Raw genomic sequence first — 18,623 nt, forward strand, 5'->3', positions numbered from 1 at the left:
ACCATCATGCATTTGTTAAACTAACTAGCTACAAACAATATAAATTAAACAATAAACTACACACATGCATATTTTATCAATGACACATCAAAGGTTCAAGTTGCTAACCGCGATCGAGGAGGAAAAAATAAATGAGAAAGCTCAAGTGTGGCTCCAACACTTCATATCATGTTTGTTTCATGCTCTTGGGGCATTTCATCAAACACCTTATGTGCATAAGAGGAACCAAAAGCAAACCTAACACTCACTTGTGAAGTTTGTGAAGAGAATGGCTCCAAATGGCTAAGTGTTGGCTGCTGGATGGGTATATATAGGGGAGGGGCTTTAGTCCCGGTTGGCCTAGCCAACCGCGACTAAAGGCCTTCGGAGCACCTTTAGTCGCGGTTGGCACTGGCCAACCGCGACTAAAGCCCCCACGTGCACCAGCTGGCCACCGTGCGCCCGGGCCCAGAGCCTTTGGTTGCGGTTCGCCACACGAACCGCGACTAAAGACCCCATTAGTCGCGGTTCCTATAGCTTCGCGACTAATGGGGCTTCCCGGAAGCCTGTTTTTCTACCAGTGCATGTATATCACCCTCTCGTATTTCTTCTTTGCTTTAATCAAGTTCATCTTTCAACACGGAAGCGATACAAGTTAGGTATTCCTAGATATATGCACAATGCATGCGAAAACAAAACATTTGACGTCACTCTACATTGGCCTGAACATAATAAAAGAGGCCAAGTTCTTACAAGATTTTTGTCCATACCTAAGTTTGGGATTTTTGCAATATAAGTTCAAACATGAAATGGTGTTTGGAAATTTTCCACTTGATTTCAATTTTAAAGACATTTTTATGGGATTTATTTTTATTCATCATGATATAACTGTGAAAATTACCTAATTAGCTGAAGCCATCGACGGGTTAATTTAACTTTCATTGTATTATTAGCATTCGGCACCGCACTATGAGCCAGATTGGTGGGCCAAACTAAAGTTTTGTCAAAGCATTTATATTTCTGTCGCTATTCAGTTACTATTGCATTAAAACAAAGCATATAGTCTAAGCTAAAGTTGATGAACAATTATAAATTTTCGAAGAAAATAAATATTGTTTGCGGAATTTCATTGAAATTATGCAGCCAAAATTTGTTCATGCACAATTTACTTCTATTTGCTGTTTTCAACCATACTTAACTTCCTTAAATGAATCCACCCCTAGCAAATGCTTCATTTCTACACCCTAGTCTACGCTTGCCTTTCTGTGTGGTGCTAGATGCATAGAGCTTTCGACACGGCTTCACTGTTGTACAAGTCCCATGCACTACGTGGTCGATTTTTTCGATAAATGATGCTTTATTACTTAAAAGTTTTAAAAGTTTTAAGAATTACACACAGCCTATGCATAGCTAAGATGCACACAGCCGTAGTACGTAGATAGTCTTGTTCTCATTAGAAATCAGAAAATAAAAGGGCCGTGTGGCTTGTGTTCCGTTCATGCCATAAAAACAAACGCAGCTGTGACACCGATCTTCTGTGGATCTAGATTCCATCGTACTTGTAAGTTGTAACATTAGTTGCTATATTAGCACCGGGCAAGCAGTAATTTAGTTGCACAAAGCACTAAAACCTGACTCTTTTCTTTCCCGAATGGAAACAAGTAATGTTTGAAATGGATTATTTATTTATTCTGTTTCTTGACCCGTAATTAAGCAGAAATATACGTCAACAACGTTAAGAGGAAGAAAAAGAAATAACATAAAAAAAATACATCACTTGCATGTCATGATTTGTACTTCATCTGCTTCAAATTAAGTGTTCCAATTTTTTTTAGTGCAATGCAATACTTAATTCGGAATGGATGCCTATATTTCTAGACTCCAGCGTGCAAAGTAACCTGCAAGCCACCCGTATTTTTTTCAGTCGGCGCATGGTGTGACAATATTTTCGTAGTACTCTACTCCGTACTTCTTCCCCTTTACCAACTCTTCACTAATAATGTAAACAATGGCTCGGCCGGAGAGTAGCACGTGCGCGTGTGTATAACACAGGAGGTATTCCTGCTGACCAGGGCCGGCTCTAGAATTTGGTGGGCCCCAGGGCAAACTTTATAAATGGGCCCTATTTAGGCTACATGCATGCTAGATGGGCCTAAAATTTTTCCTTCTACATTTTCCTATATGCACTGTGCCAGAAATAATGGGCCCCCGTTTTGGTTGGGCCCCGGGCCGTCGCACTTCTTGCCCTGGGCCAGAGCCGGCCCTGCTGCTGACCTGCACTCTTCACACGACTGCACTTCTTAGAGCTAATGGTGATTGGAGGCTCTATCGTTCTGGTGGCGATGGCCATGTTACCGAGGCCAGGATCACCAAGGAGTGCAACTGGAATGTTGCATGATCACCTAGGATTACAACCGGAACAGAGCGGGAATGCTATCAGGCGTCAGCGATCTTCTGGATGCTCGGTCTGCCTATCTTTCAAACCACTGTGATAAAGCATAAGCCTATCTCTGGAACCACTGTGATAGGGTAAACATTCGGAAGTTTGCTCATTCTGTTGTAATGTGCAGCTCATCGTTTTTCTCCGAACTTTTTGCATGACGTTTCTTTATGAACTTCTTGGTGTGGATGTTTCTGGTGGTTTCCAGGATTTCCAATCCCAGTGTCAGTCTACCAGATACAAACGAACGTTGTGCAACTGCACCAGAACCAAAGGTAAGCGCAATTGAAGTAGCAGTATACAAGCAAATAAGGGAAAGAGGGAAAACAAATCAAGCCAGCGGCAAGGATCCCGACGTATGATGTACAAGCAAGGCGGTATGCCCGGGCAACGAGAAGAGGGATTATCGCAAGCAGCCATCGACAAGCGCAGGTCCAGCACACGTGACAGGGTTTGGAGGGATTCATTATATATAGAAAACAATGTGAGAAAATAACACATCACAACACATAAACTTGGGTAGCACAAACATTTTCCCCCTAGAAGCATCGGGTGGTGGAACAAATGTTATATGACAGTTGCACTCCAAAATTTGATGTAAGAAAAATCATATGGATGAAGAGAATGTATATGGATGCTACAAATGCATTGGTATGCTTATTTGACATCTACCAATAGGAAATAAGAACAACCAACCTCAAACATCACATGTACTTAGCAAGAACGCAACCCCTAACCATGGTGATGCAAGAGTTGTACAAGCGATGGGGTGCCTACAACCCGGTGGGGCGCAAGTGCAACCTCAACGATAAGGCTAAGCGATTCAAGATATTTATGGCACACGTGACACACATCGATAACTTGAGCAAAGGTGTCGTGCATATCAGGTGACGCATCAACCAATTCTTGGATATAACCCACAATGAGTTCATCACCAGCTATGCATCATGCTATGCTAATAGTGGAGAGCACCAAAGAGAGGATGAGATCATTCCAAAAGGAAAGTTTGTCTTTGCCAACAACAACATCCACGACCACATCGACTGGCATCAGGAGGGTGGCTTGACAAACATATGACAGGTATTAATTTTGGTTTTCTCCAATTTCTCAACATTTGAATATACTAATACAACCAAATAATAACATGGAGGAGAATAACCTACCTAGCTATCTTGACATACAATCAAGTAGAAAAGGAAATCAGTTGGGATATATATAGAAGTTTTCATCCTGAATCAAGGGTGGTATTGCGCACATATAAGCATGAGCACTTAGGAAAGTGAGGGTCATAGAGCATGACATGGTCTAAACTACATTAGTACACAACACAAAAGTATTCTCCACAATATCCGTGATGATTAGTTTCGAGAAGTTAATCATCATAACTTTGCAGCATGTGTAACACCTTCTTGTATGCTTTCATCTAGTTCATGTTAAACATAGAAATGAGACATGAGATACCTATTCCTAGATATATGTATAATGCATGAGAAAACCAATTAACAAATCTCATTCTTCGAAGGGCTAAGCAATTGAAATATCTCACATGGATAGTGCATGATAAACAACATGGTACAAGGTGAACAAAATCAGATGCTCGAATGCACATCAAAAGGGAAGCTTTGTTGCGGTTGGAAGTTCTTTGATGTTCCTGTAGAAATTCGTAGCATAGAAAATATAAAAGTTTCCTAGCAACGTAAATCTAGTTAAAAATTACAATCAGTCAACACACATCCTAGCAACGTAACAAGGTTAGTATTCTAGCTATTAATCTACAAAATGTTCGATCTCCACTTTAATTTATGTTAAGAATACTATACCACTACAGGAATCGCGGTAGAGGCCGACGGCCTTCGACCCTTGGCGTAGCACGACCTTGCCCTCGGCGTAAGGTACGCCGACGGGGCCCCTCAGCGTAGCTCCTCGGGGAAGGTGGGCGTCGGCAGAGCACACACGGCCCTCGGCGTAGACGTCGCCGTCGATGTAGCCGTAGAGAGCCGACGGCTGGACCCACCCGTCGGCGTAGCGACCATCGGCGTAGCACGATAACCGGCGCCGTCCGGCTAACGTCCGTTTACGCTACGCCGAGCGTCGCCCCGTCGGCGTATGGCGGCACGTGGCGCATCCTGGCCGCGTCTACGCGGACGCTACGCGGAGCGTCGCCCCGTCGGCTTATGGCGGCACGTGGCGCGTCCTGGCCGCGTCTACGTCGACGCTATGCCGAGCGTCGCCCCGTCGGCGTATGGTGGAACGTGGCGCGTGCTGGCGCATAGTGGGAGTAACATAGCTAGTAACATCACACATTTCAAGGCATTTTGGTGACATGGCATGCTAATAAATGAAAAAAAAAAGTGAGGTGGTAACTAGCTATGTTAGCATAACATCACACACCTCAAGACAAGATGAGTCTATAACATAATAAATGATACAATGCATGACACCACATATAAGTTACTACCCACTATGAAGGTAGTAACCTAGACTAGTAATATGACATATGTTACTAGTCTAAGTTACTCCCCACTATGACCAGCCTTACAAGTTTGTTTGTCCATGACCTGCCCCAACATATGCGTGCCAGTGCAAGTTTTGAGGGTCTGCATGGTTACAGGAATGCTAAAATTCTTCACATACTCATGCATAACTCTAGTAAAAAAATATTAAAATCAGGCGAATACACATCCTAGCAACTTAACAAGGTAAGTTGTCTCTTATGACATAGTATTCTAATTATTCATCTACAAAACATTCAATCTCTACTTTTATGTTTAAAAAATCTTCTACTTTTGATAGCGAAAATTAACATTATAGATGACCAATAAAAAACCAATCCTGTAATTTCCTCAACCAAGAAAAATCCATGCATGGTATGGGTCTCCTTTTCTTTCTTTCTTACTAAATTCTTCTATATATCATTGTCGGTTCCACGAGAATTTCTCGACTTCTCATACATCTCCTATGTGTCAATAAGACCAAAGAGATGGAGGGGCATATACTAGCCGCAACCGCTCCTGAACCCCGCGCACCCTCTCTAATTCGGCCGGCGACGGCCTCTCCAGCGAGAACCCGCAGCAAACAGCGCTGTACTCCTCCATGGTGAGGTCGCTGAACTCGTTGATGCCTTGGGTGCTACTATGGACCCCTAGGGCGTAGCCGGCGTTATGTCGGTCGACGGAGCGGAGGTCGTCCTGGAACATGGCGTAGCGGTGCTCCTCGTGGGCGATAGAGCTGTAGGTCTTGTCGACCAGGCGGGGCCTTCCACTCCACGAAGATCCGCCGCGCGGGTCTCCTCCTCGCTCCTCTCCCTGTCCCAGGACCAGGCGGAGTACCCATCGTCGTGCCACTGCCGGTCGATGAGGCGGAGGCGGTGCTTGAACGTGGCGTACCCGTCCTCCTCCTCCGCGGCGGAGGCGTAGGTCTTGCCGTGCTCCGCTGTCCAGTGCAGGAAGATCCGGCGCGTCTCCTCCTCGCTCCTCTCCTTGTGCATGTTGTCCGATGTGTTGCTTGTGGCTGCCGCCAGCGACAGCAGCAGCAGCAGGGCTGCCGCCGCCATGATCCTCATCACCACGGGAATTGATGGTGGCGGGCGGGCGTACGTACGTGGGGTAGAATAGGTGTGCGGAAGGGCGAGAGTCAGGGACGCTCGATTGATCGATCTCTCGTACGTCCAAACCCTCGCGCGCGGTGCTCGACCAATATATCTAAGTTTGGATTGTCGTTTGGGTCGGTGCTCGACCAATGAATCGAGTCGACGTAGTATGTACAAGATGGGCCAGTTTGAGCTTACGGCGGTGTCCCGCAGGCCGTCTACTACGCGCGGCGGCTGTTTCCATCCATCCCGACTGCCAGGCTGTACGGTGCGGTGCAGCGCAGGATTTCGCGAGTTGGGCGCTTCGACAGCCTTTCGCTTCTCTCGCCCGCGATCCATCTCGTCGCTCAGCGCGTACGTATCGTATTATTATGCATCCAAATCAAAACCAATTCCTAGCTTCCCCATCCATCTCCTCTCTTTTTTTTTCCTGCCCACCCGACTGCTACAACTTGGTACGCGATCTGAACGAGAACACAAAACAAAACAAAAAAAAAAGCATCGCTCCATCGATTGATCATCTAGGTGCGAAAGGAGCAAAAACAAATACATGGCCACGACCACTTACCACTGTGCATGCGTACACCATGGCCGGAAAATTAAACCAAGACAACACTAGAAATCATCATGCACCTTCAAAATAAGGCTTTTGCATGGAACCAGCAAATTAAGCACAAGAAACAGCTGGCGTCAGATCGACTGAGAAGAACCTGACGAGAAGATGCAAGGTCGTGGCCGGCCGGCTGGCCGGAGATCACGGTGGATCCACCGCACTCGCCTATCCTAGCTATCCACCCCGCCCAACCATCCTCTGCCACCATTCCTCCCCTCTCTAGCCTCTCTTCTCGTTTTGTTGGATGGATCCCCGGCATGTCAAAGAGACCGCCCTCTCCTCTCATCTCCTCTCCGAGCAAGTCTAAGTCATACACGACGCACGCGTTGGCTATACCTGAGTTTCCTTTCGAATTCTGAAAGAAAAAGAAAAACTAGGCGCTAAACTTTCCCGCTACTTTTTTTTCGCCTCTCTTTGCTTCTTGTTACACAGGAGAGATGATAAGGCGAATCAGCAGCTACGGCTCCTGATTGCTATCCATATTAACCACGATTGATATCCATATAAACCACAATTGCTATCCATACTAGTACTACAGACTCCGGATAGACCGGTTCTCCTCCCACCCTCATAACTGCTTCACACTAATCACTCCATATTTCAAGGAGCTAATAATCTCTCCCACATTCCGTTCCAATAAAAATAACTACCTACATAATTCACGGAAACTACCGGCAAAATGATTCAGTCTCTCACTTCTTTGGTTTCTTATTATATATCGCCACGAATTTCCTTTGCTTCTGAACCGGTGAATTAAAAAAAAAACATTCCATGTTCAAAAACGATATTATCTTCCTTTGCTCTACTACCGCATTCCATGTAAATTTTATTCTTCCCATCAGGTCAGGGTAGAGAATATGGTTTCCCTGTCTTCCCAAATAACGTGACATTTTCCTTCTTTATTTTCTTATAGTAGCCATGATTTTTTCTAATCAAAAAACTTGCCACGGTTAAACAGGGAATTATTTTCCTTCGCTTCAATCCATGTAAGTATTATTTGGCTAGAGAAAATAGTTTTACAAAAGTACAATATATGTATATATTACTTCATCATACCAACACAGAGCAACGACACGACGAAAATACCAGGTCACGTAACTACACAAGTTTCATTTCCCAGCAAGGCAAGTTCAAATCATCAAGATCACCAACGTGCAAAGGAAACAATTTGTTACAGCTTCCCATGGCTACAACTTGAATACTGAATTGTATTACAATAGCTGAAATAGTACTCACAACACATAAACACATCAACGCCATCAGCAGGGTCAACTTCAGCTTCAAACCAGCTCCCATGGCCGCCTCAAGCAGCTCAGCTTCGGACGCAACAACTACATGAGGAGAATGTCTATGTTAGATACCAGGTGGCTCAATCTAGAGTCAAGCAACCAAAAATTGCCGCATCTCAACATAATCCAAGAGAAAATGCCATAATTGGGAAACTAATCTCAACAGGCATTCCCTGTTATCCTCAAGCATGCTACCAGAATACAGATCAGGCTGAAGTGGCAAAGCAGCGAAAGCAAATCCTCTACCTATGCCTTTCCGAGTTAACAATGCTAAAAAATGCTAATATCAACAGCTCGGCTTGATGGCCAACATGACCATTACTCATTTTAAAACTAGGGAACATTATAATGTACATCACCAGCAGCGCGATCCAGTACCAGAAACGAACCACAAATAATTAAGTGTTCAACAACTTGATGGCCAGCCACATCGCATTGAATCAAGGAATCACCTGATAGAATTTTCGGAGCAGCCGAGATGGCACCAACACCGTAGTTGTGGCACGGTGAACTTGCCGTCACGGTCTACTGAGCAGCCACACCACATACTGTGATGCACCTCACATATTAGAAGAAGATTGCATATTAGAAAATAGAAGAGTACGATTAAGCTACTATGGAAAAAACAAATACAGTTTATCAATGGAATGCACCATGGTTACTATGCACAGCACGAACACTTAGCACTTACCAGAATCTACCTAGACACAACATGGAGTCGAAGAAGGCCACCGCTCCAGGTGTTCCAGATTCCTCGTGTCCTACTAAATTTATCAACACGCAGTCATTGCACTTGCACAAACAATGCACTAAAACAAAGAAATAATTCAAGCAACAGGCGAGTAAAGTACAAAGTCATATCCATTGGTATACTATCTGGATATTAAGATTCAACGTATAAAAAGAAACAAAGACCAATAAGCCGCTGGCTCTTGCAACTGCCAGTCTCTTCAACTTAAATTGTTTTTGGTGATCTTTGCAAATCAACTTAAACCTGCAACCAAGCTTCTTTCCGCCCGAAGCAGCTAAATGAAACATTGTAACAGACAACGGATGGATAAATATTGTTTTGCTCTCACTTGGAAGAAATAATGTTAATTTACACCATTTTATGCATGCATCTTGACAGCTTGGGCTAACTAATCTTGCACATCATGAATCGATATTTAGATCAAACCAAAACTAAAACTTATCTGGATGTACATGAACTAACTCACACGGAAATTGAAACATAAAAACCTGTACTTTTCATCTAAAGCTCTCTAGTCTCTACTGATCTGGGAGCTATTAGCACACATCTGAACGCAAATTCCAAAAACGAATGCCAGCAATTGCAGATCCACATCGCACCAAACCAGGAACCAGGTGGGGAAAAGTGGTGTACCTCACATGAGAGAATTGTAGCGAAACCGAGATAGCACCACCACCGCGGTTGTGGCGTGGTGAACTCACCGCCATGGCTTGCCCAACAGCAGTCTTACCACATACTCTTACGCACCTAACATATTAGAAGAAGATTGCATATTAGAAAAAAAACTAGTACAATAAAACTACTGTGGAAAAAAACACAATTTATCAATTTAATGCACCACGGTCATTATGCAGAGCACGTACACTTATCATGAGATCTTAAAGATAACAAGTAACTGATAGCGAAATTACAGCCAAGCGTCCGGTGCCCTTGTAGAACTCCAAATTACAGCCAAGACTCCGATGTCCTTGTACAGCTCCAATGCCTCTTGACTTGTCCCTTCCTGCATGAAGTAGTGAGTACAGAAGAAATTATGAGTGCCTGTGAAATAAAATCAGAAGAAATTTGAATGATCCACTACAGAAGAGAGGCATTAAACTAGCATATGAAGACAAATTGCTACTGGCAAACAATTCTGAACTGACTCATGCATTAAAATAGCGCTACACTTTCCCAATTAGAATGTAATAGACATCAGTGTAAATTGATCTCAAAACTTGATTCAGTTTCATATAAACATGTAGTAGTTCAAATTTCTTCTATTAATCTGCAATTAAGAGCCAATGGGCAGCAATTGCACTGTGTATTCATGCATCTCGAGCAGCTTGAACTAGCTAATTTTGTACATCACAAGTCAATGTTTAGAGCAATGCTGGAAAAAAAGTTGTTTTCCGTTGTCAATAGGTAGCAATAACATGTGAGATACTTCTTTTATTAAGATACCCCTTTTCTAAATTCTGCATGCATGAATATATCTTTTTTGTTGGCAGTCTGCAAATAGATGGTTCATAAAACCTGATGCATGCAACCAGCCAACTCTTTATGATTCACAGAAATGCATATCACGCAAACCTGATGCATACAAAAATACAATTATCATGAAAAATCCAGACCAACAGTTTTCATATCAATGTACTCAGATTTAAGTTGAGAATTGAGAGCGTCAGGTTTTGTAATGAACACAAATGTCCGAAACCTTCTCTTCCATGTTTTGAGGTTGCAAACAAGATCATCACATTTTCTAATACATCAGAACGAATACCGCGCAGTTGCCAACTATTCTAGCCTGCTCACCAAAATACGGAGTAGAAAAAATTCCACAAACACTTGTAGCAAGTCAGTTGAGAAAATAAATAACCATCCGCGGAAATTGATCTCAAATCTAGATTTGGCAGACGCATATAAACATGTAGTATTTCGAAAAAAAAAAGTTATCATTCTGCAATGAAGAGAAAATGGGCAGCAATAGTTGCACATCACAAGTTCATGTTTACATCAAACCTAAACTCGGACCAGTGAATCTTGCACATCACTGGCAACTCAGACCAGTGAATCTTGCACCTCACAAGTTCATGTTTAGAGCAAACCTAAACTAAAATCGTATCTGAATGAACAGCTAGCTCACAAGGAAATGGACACCAAAAAATCTGAACTTTTCAACAAAATTTCTCTGCTGATCTGCTAGTTGTTCAATATGGTGTCAACATGGGCAACCAGAGGTCACAAGGATGAAGCAAAGAATGATCTTCAGTGAGTAGAGGGCTGTACAAAAACAAAAAATGTTGGCGATGGAGTAGTGAATAATCAGTATGAACAAACATGTGACTGAAGTCCAAGCACTCCAAGAGGTACTGAAATTAGGATGTTTTTGGAGCCTCAAGAAATAAGAAGAAATATTGTGCAAGTGTGCTACAGGATTATCCTTCTTTTTACAGTATTCATGCATGGTCTTATTACACCAACAGAATTAGTGTTGATTAATTGGCTTAATCTGAGTAGATGCTCAAGCAACATAGCTATGCATCCACATATACACCAGTTCAGTGGTTACAAGTCCTAATTTTAAATTGATGGTGCTAAACCGTTCAAGGGAAGTGGCCAATTCAAACACTCAAAACAAAGAATATTGCTGGACATCAAAGAGAGGAATCAAACTTGAATGACCAAATCTATTATTTATTCCAAGACACGCCAAAGTTGAAAATCAATACTGTTGATCCGAGACAATATGAGCTACACATGAGAGCTGTAAAGCAACAATCCCAATTTGACATGGATACTATCCTGAGTGGGGGTTGGAGATTACGTGAAGGAGAGACTGCACTTTCCTTATACAGCAGACTAGTCATCCATTAACACCACATAAACACTGAAAGCGTTACCGCCAAAAATGTAGGCAAGTTTCGACCAAAATTGCAGTTTCAGCCTATCTAGCCCCCATTAAAATCCATATGAAAATGATACGCTCGTCCCTGGCGCCAGCATACAGATATCCAAGCCCACGAATAAGAGCGTCTTGAACTAAGAGGCTTCCCGTACCTGAAAACTGCTGCCCCTCCCAAGGTAGCACCAACGGATGTGGCCGATTCCTGGCCGGAGAAGCTGCTGTACCGGCGGTACTAGTACTAGAACGCCTCGCTCCTCCTGCTGCTCCTCGGCAGAGAAAGAATTTTTCAGTCATCTAAGAAAACTGAATCGGGGGGGAAAGGATTAAGATTAGGGTTTAGATACCATACCTGCACGGCGACGCCCGGGAGCACGACGTGGCGATGCCACTTGTCCGGACGACGGCGCAGACGGAGCGGAGAACGGCGGAGCTGCGCCGCCGCGTCCGGAGGGGCCTGCACCACCTCGCCGGCGCCCGTCAGCCACGCGCGAGACGCGGGCAGCAGGTTCGACGGAGCGCCGCGCGCGCCGGCGAATGAGCCGCGGCGACGCAGAGCGGTTCTTGGGGGCGCCGCCTCTCTCCTTGGCGAGTCCATGGCGGCGGCGGTCGATCCTGTGCGTGGGGCTCGGCAGCGGGTGGAGCTTGGCCGGATGGAGAAGGGGACGGCGGAGGGCGGCGGCGGTGGCGGGTTGAGCCGGAGAGACGGCTGTGACGATATACGGGAGCGATTTTCGTTTTCTTTGGCTCCCAGAAACGATAATTATTGGCACCCCAACCATTCCGAAAATTGTGGAGCCGGATAATTAGCCATTAATTCCGAAAATTTTGTTCACAAGGAACGAATCTGATTTTCCGTTGAGGACTTTATTATCCGTGCAATGCAAACGGTGATTATGGAAGGCCAATGATAATTATTAGCACCTAAAATTCAGGGTTTTGGGCTGGTCGATGGCGTAGCCAAGCCATGTTAAGCGACTGAGTAGGACTTTACGCCTCGGCCCAAAAACCAAATTGGTTGCCCAAATCCTGCGCCGGAAACTTATTTGGCTAGCTCTCCTACCAACCAACTCGATTGAATCACACACATTCCATGCATGGCACGTTCTTCACAAGTAAGTACATTTCTGACATTTGTATCTATGTCTCAGTTGACTGAAATTTGTATCTATTTCAACCAAATTCGATTGTATCTATGTCTCAGTTGACTGAAATTTGTAACTACAGTTCAAAGAAAAGTGCAACTCGATTCAGTTGCACATTTCTGACAGAAAAGTGCAATTGCACTTTTTAAACGGAAAAGTGCAACTCAAGCAGTGACTTAGACTTAAGAAAATCTAAGTTGACTGAGACATATGCTTACGTGTATCTCTCTCTCTATGTTAAAAAGCAAATGCGTATATGTCTCTTACCTAGCTCGGCGAATTAGAGCAAAGAAGTTTTGAACCGAGCATCACTAGGTGTAGATATCGCGGAGTTGTGGTCGGTGAGTCAACCGGTTTATCGCCCGAATGGAATCACGGTGTCGAGGTAGTTCTTGACGCGTGAGGTTTGAGCCTAGGGGTCTTTGTTTACCAAAACGGGGGTGCGGACAGCAATGGTTGTGTAAACCATTTACGACGGCGCCAGGTTCCCGCCAAAAATCTTGGCGACACAAATTCACTATATAAGATTGCAACACGTGATTAACAACTCCTATAGAATCCTACTACTAGTTGTTTAACCCAAATTTGTATAATAGACATTATCTTGTCATCTCTGATCTTTCTCCTTCAACCCGCACTCCACTCTCACGTTCACCCTCATGACCTCACCCGCACCGCACCCGCACTCCCTCTCTCTACTCCGCTGCGCCTCCCCTCTCCTCGTCGTTGCGCTCCACTCGCCTCGCCACCCCGCTCACTGGCTCGGCGTGCCACCTTCCCTCGCATCACCTTGCTCCCTCCACCTTCCACCGGCTCGCTGAGCTCCCCTCCTTTAAAAAGGGTGGACTTTTTGGTCCAAACCAGCGACAAGTCACTGAATCTTGCGCCGGGAAGGACTGATCCGGTGGCTGCGAGGTCGGATGTGCCGAGTAGCCACGGTTGTGCCGCGGGCTTGTTTCGACGGCGTGAGCATGCGTGCATCCACGCGCGCTTCCCCGTTGATCTATCATGCCATTGACATTCACCGCCGCCAAATCGCTCTCCCCGATGGCCCAGCTCGCTCGCTATCATTGTGAAAGACGGAAAGGGATACAAGATGAAGATCTTACAAGTCCCTCAGCTGCTTTGGGCCTTTTTTTAATATAATTTGTTCTTGTTTTGTCTTTGTCACTAAGGTGTCGGTGAAGCGGTTCAGGGTGACGGGGACATGGAAGATCGTGCGGCGAAGCGCTGGGAAGCCACATAGGCTTAGCAAGAAGAACGCTGACGGGGACATGAAAGATCGTGCGGCGATGCCCTGGTATGAAAACGCTTTTTCACTTCGCTCTCATTGTTTTCTCCAGTTAGCGCATGACTACTTGTGACGAAACTGACGAGCGTTCCTATGATATGGATCGCTCTATTCTTAGATTAGATGGTAATGTGGATTTTTTTATGTGAGCTAAGTTTCCTCCCCTCTGTATTGTTACCTTTTTGTTTGCTTCGGGTTCGTCGGAGTTCTATACTGCACCAGAATTTCCACCTGCTTTTGTCGTTGTGGTAGTCATGTCTTAGCTGCAACAAAATTTCTAGCGAGATGATCGTTTGTGCAATTATCGTTGGGAAGTTGCTTGAATTTTCAATAATCTGAGTCACCTATAGTTACATGATCGTAGTATCTATTGGAATACTTGGATATAGTTATCACATGCAATGGTGTATCATTTGACTATTGGTTTGGAACTAAGCATAATCTCAACCAAGTTCAATGGGGTACATATTCTGGTTTTAGATATTCTTTCAATTTTTCTTTTGCTAGACTTTAGGGAAAATAAGTTGATGAAATACACCATGTTGAAGTACATCGAGGTCAAACTGCCTCTTTATAGGAAGAACCTTTCTTTGAATTGCACTTGCACTTAAGACGACCACTCCAATCTTAAATATCGTATGAATTTTGTCCTTCAAAAGTTTGCTAGGTTCTTAGCTGAGAAGAAGCTGAATAGACAAACAATCATCAAGTGGTTGCTGGGACTCTAGACATTCCAAGGAATATGGCCGCAACTTGTTAGACTATCCATGTAATCATTACTTTGGAGTAAGCACTATCTTAGCATATGTGTGTACATCTCTATCCGTGATTAAAAAATGTGTACATGTCTCTTACCTAGGTAGGCGAAATATAGCAAAGAAGTTTTCAACCGGACTTCATTAGGTGTAGATATCACGGAGTTGTGGTCGGTGAGTCAACCAAGTTAGTAGAGTTTGACTTTCGCGAAAACTAATACACACTATATTAATTATGGCAAAAAGTGAGTACACAACAAAATATCTTTAACTCGTCGAGCTACACAAGACTTAGTTTGTAGGCAAAATATTTAGTGGGGCCATGCGTGTGTATGTGAACCAGATCGTGCCAGTCAGTCCATTCCTAGTGCGATCCCAATGTTCCATGGACCCTACTTGGTGTAGCTTCCACGCGCCAAGGAGAAGCTTCGTCAAGCATCGCATGCACAATGGCCTCATGCAGCGGCCTTGGCAAGACCAAGTACTAGGAGGCGAGCCCGACACTTGCTGGCTGCCATGTATAGCTTGCCAAGAGGCCATCTAGATAGTACCAGTATCTGCTACCTCGCGAGTGACGTTAGTTTGTTGTCCAATCGAATCCAAGTCCATCGAGCTAATATATAATCATGCCATCTATATCCCTCCTTTTCTAGCAGGTCGACCCAACGATTCGAAGCTAGCACACATCATGGATCAGAAGGAGTACCATTTATATACGCGGAATCTATCCAACGCTCTATGGGAACTAGACAAAGCATTCACATCTTCATTACTTGCATCGACTTGGAGGTGGGGATCCTGTGCTACGGTACGCCAGGTACCTCCCTTCTCCATGACCGTTCCAGACCCGAAGATCATGGAGAACCTCGATCTCGACTCCGCTTCAACAGGCACACCACCGCCGGGAAGAAGCCTCGCCCATTTGCGTCACCCTCGCAGCGAGATCCCACATCGCCGCGCCGCCGATTCCGCAAAGCACTCCCCCGCCGCCGCAAGAGGAAAAGTTCGCCGCACATGGGGAGAGACCCCGTCGCCGCCGTCACCACCATTGCTTTGCCCAATGTGACCCTTGGCGGCGGCGAAGAGGGGGGGGCGGGGGTAGTGGGAGGGCGAGTGGTGCTACGTTTTTGGTCACGGGATGGTGTTGGATAAAACCCTAACCATTAAATCTTGTAGAGTTAGTGTAGTGGGAGTACTAGATGAATTCATAGGCATTATTCCTACGTGCATGCATGGATTAGATGCATGACTCTACGCCTGGTTAAGGATTCGAAATATGACGACATCTTTACTATTATATTGCAGTTGGTCGTACGTCATACAACGCGTTTGGTGAAGGAGATTGGGAGCATCCGGACCGTTCAATCTACATCCAATGGCGCCGTAAGTTGATCAAATATTTGGCTTACTAATTACGCCCATGTGCCACCGACAAGTGAAAATACCGCTTCAGAAAACCCAAACGAAAAAGGAATCAAAGGCCCAACCTCCCCCTCATCGAACCCTACCATACATCTAAAAAAAACCCTAGCATAGGATCCCGCCGCCGCCCTCACGTTTCTCCCCCGCCCCAGCCGCTCGCGTGTTGGCCGCGCCGCAGGAGGAGTGGACTGCGAGCGCGCTTGTCATGTCGTCGCCTGTAGCTGTGTTGGTGGCCATCGCCCATCGCGGTCGTGGTGCTAGCGATGGTGGCGTGACGGTTGTGTCAGTGCGCGTTTGAGCGGATGGAGTAGGTGCGGAGAGGCTGGCACGACAGCGGCGGTGGCTTCTCGAGCGAGTCCGACGAGAGAAAACGCGGGCGCCATGTATCCTGCCATCTCGTCCCCGTCTTCCTCGTTCCCCCTCTCTAACTTGCAATCAAGGATTCCCTGGTACCTCCTCATATCTCGTTTCTCCCCTGTGTCCCTTGCAACAGCGCGCGTCGGTGGCTGCTGCGTCGCTGGTGATCTGAGGACGACCGTGGGGCGGCCGCCTGGAGAAAGGATCTGAGCACGTGGGGCAGACTACTGAGGAAAGGGGCGGTTCCCTGGGCTCATGGGGGTGGCGGTGGCCTGAGCTGATGCCTGATGGTTCGGATGTGGCCTCTACTTTGTACTACTTCACAATACAATTCTTCTCTTGAAAGGGATTCACCTTCATCTCATTAATTGCAGCAGTACGATCAGAATATTGACCATGATCATGGCCAGAGAAGTGACCCGCAGGACCTAGCAGAGACGATTGCTCACAAAGTGGTGGCATCAGAATGTAGAGGAGGGACATGATTCCTTGTTTCTTGATTTGATTTCTAAAGCTGATTGCGATGGTGAATTTTTTGGGTGGGTGAACCATCAATCTCTTGCTTGGCAATCACGTCTTTTTCAAAAAAAAATGTATATTGAGGAAACAAGATTCAGATATTTTGTTAATTTTATTCGATCTATGTATTTTTCGTTTTGCAGAGCCCTCCACCTCTCTAAGATAATAGAGGAAACCATGTACCCCTCCCAAAAATCCAAAATTGGCTGTCGGAGGACATTAAGATGCCTTGGATGCTTTGCATGTGCTAATGCCACCACTTCATTTCTTGATAATGATAAGAGGTAGTAGTGCTTAATTATATTGTTATTTACTTAGGGGGACTTTAAACATGCAAAATTTGGGAAGAGGGGATCCGATCTTTGGGAGGAGTGGCGGGGATACAGGGAAACACGGTCTAACCAATTTTTCAGTTAAACTGGTTGGGCCACCTGGTACATGCTGGTCAGTTTGCTCACTGGCTCAAGATGCGGAGCTCAATTTTGTCCAGATGTAGTTCAAGATACACTAGCAACCGGGATACAAGGAACTTCAGATGAACAAGAGCAACACATAATATAAACTTGCAGATATTGGTGAGTTCAATACACATTGTCGGTTATGTATTTCAAATGTCATTTAACTATTCTACTGAATTTTTATTTCCTCGATTAGGTACTAGAAATAGTAGCGAAATGATGTGTATGTTCAATTTTGTCAGCACTGAGAGTAGTCTCAATACATATTTGGAGAGGCCAAGTTGGTCACCTTCCAGCGCTCCTATCCGTTATGCTAGCTTCCGGACTGACACCAAGCGAAGTCATGCGGCGAAACATAGGAAATACTATGTTGCACATTCTTGGTTATTTATTTATTTATTTATTTGATAAGCTGGACTAATCCATTTTGACTATAGGACATGCACTGGAATGAAATCTTGCGGATATGTGCTGCCATGTCATCTGGTTGTCAAACAAACAAGTACGCTTTACAAAGAATAGTATGTTACGTGATTCCCCGTCTCACTATGTACTTATTGGTTGGTATGAGCGGGCAAGGAAATGGAATAAGGTTGATGCATCGCTGAGTTATTTCTTTGTCTATTCAGATTTTATTCCTTTAATGTTAACTGTCTCATAGCTGGATCATAGTGGCTATGCATATGTAAATTATAGTCATAGCTTTTTACTGGTGCTCTAGCTTAATAAAGGATAGTGTCCATGGTTCTTGGTACACCAATACATTTTCTAAAACTTCTGGGAGATGGTTATTCAATTGATCTAACTGTTAAGATGCAAGAAAAGGGCTTAGTACACTACCATCTTACCTACGGAACTGCTCTTTTTTTTTTCTACTTTGATCAATAGGTCAGTGCCATACCACACCCTTCTGGCTTTTGCAAATACTTATCCTTGTCATATGTATGCTTACCAAAGGTCAAGGCCATTGCTTGTTTGCCTACCTGTGTCATACAATAGTTTAGGATCTCCTTGAAAACTTTGGTGGGTACCCATGTGAACTGAATTGGCCATATCCTGCATGCGACACAGTTCTGATGTAATTATAAATGATAACATGGAGATTGGTTCTTCTTATGTTTGCTTAGACGC

At 44.7% G+C, this 18,623-nt stretch overlaps 1 long non-coding RNA gene and 1 pseudogene across 1 annotated transcript; both read right to left on the reverse strand.

Moving 5' to 3' along the window:
• Positions 1–5,382: 5,382 nt before the first annotated feature.
• On the reverse strand, positions 5,383–5,972 carry LOC124684761 (annotated as a pseudogene).
• Positions 5,973–7,705: 1,733 nt separating this feature from the next.
• Positions 7,706–11,808, reverse strand: LOC124684605. The gene is made up of 6 exons (XR_006997075.1): positions 11,701–11,808; positions 9,525–9,664; positions 9,295–9,408; positions 8,602–8,674; positions 8,363–8,458; positions 7,706–7,952 (listed from the first exon to the last, which is right to left on the reverse strand). It is a non-coding gene; the product is annotated as an uncharacterized LOC124684605 (long non-coding RNA).
• Between the last annotated feature and the right edge of the window lie 6,815 nt (positions 11,809–18,623).

This window comes from Lolium rigidum, chromosome 1, assembly GCF_022539505.1.
Source record: "Lolium rigidum isolate FL_2022 chromosome 1, APGP_CSIRO_Lrig_0.1, whole genome shotgun sequence".
NCBI lineage: Eukaryota > Viridiplantae > Streptophyta > Magnoliopsida > Poales > Poaceae > Lolium > Lolium rigidum.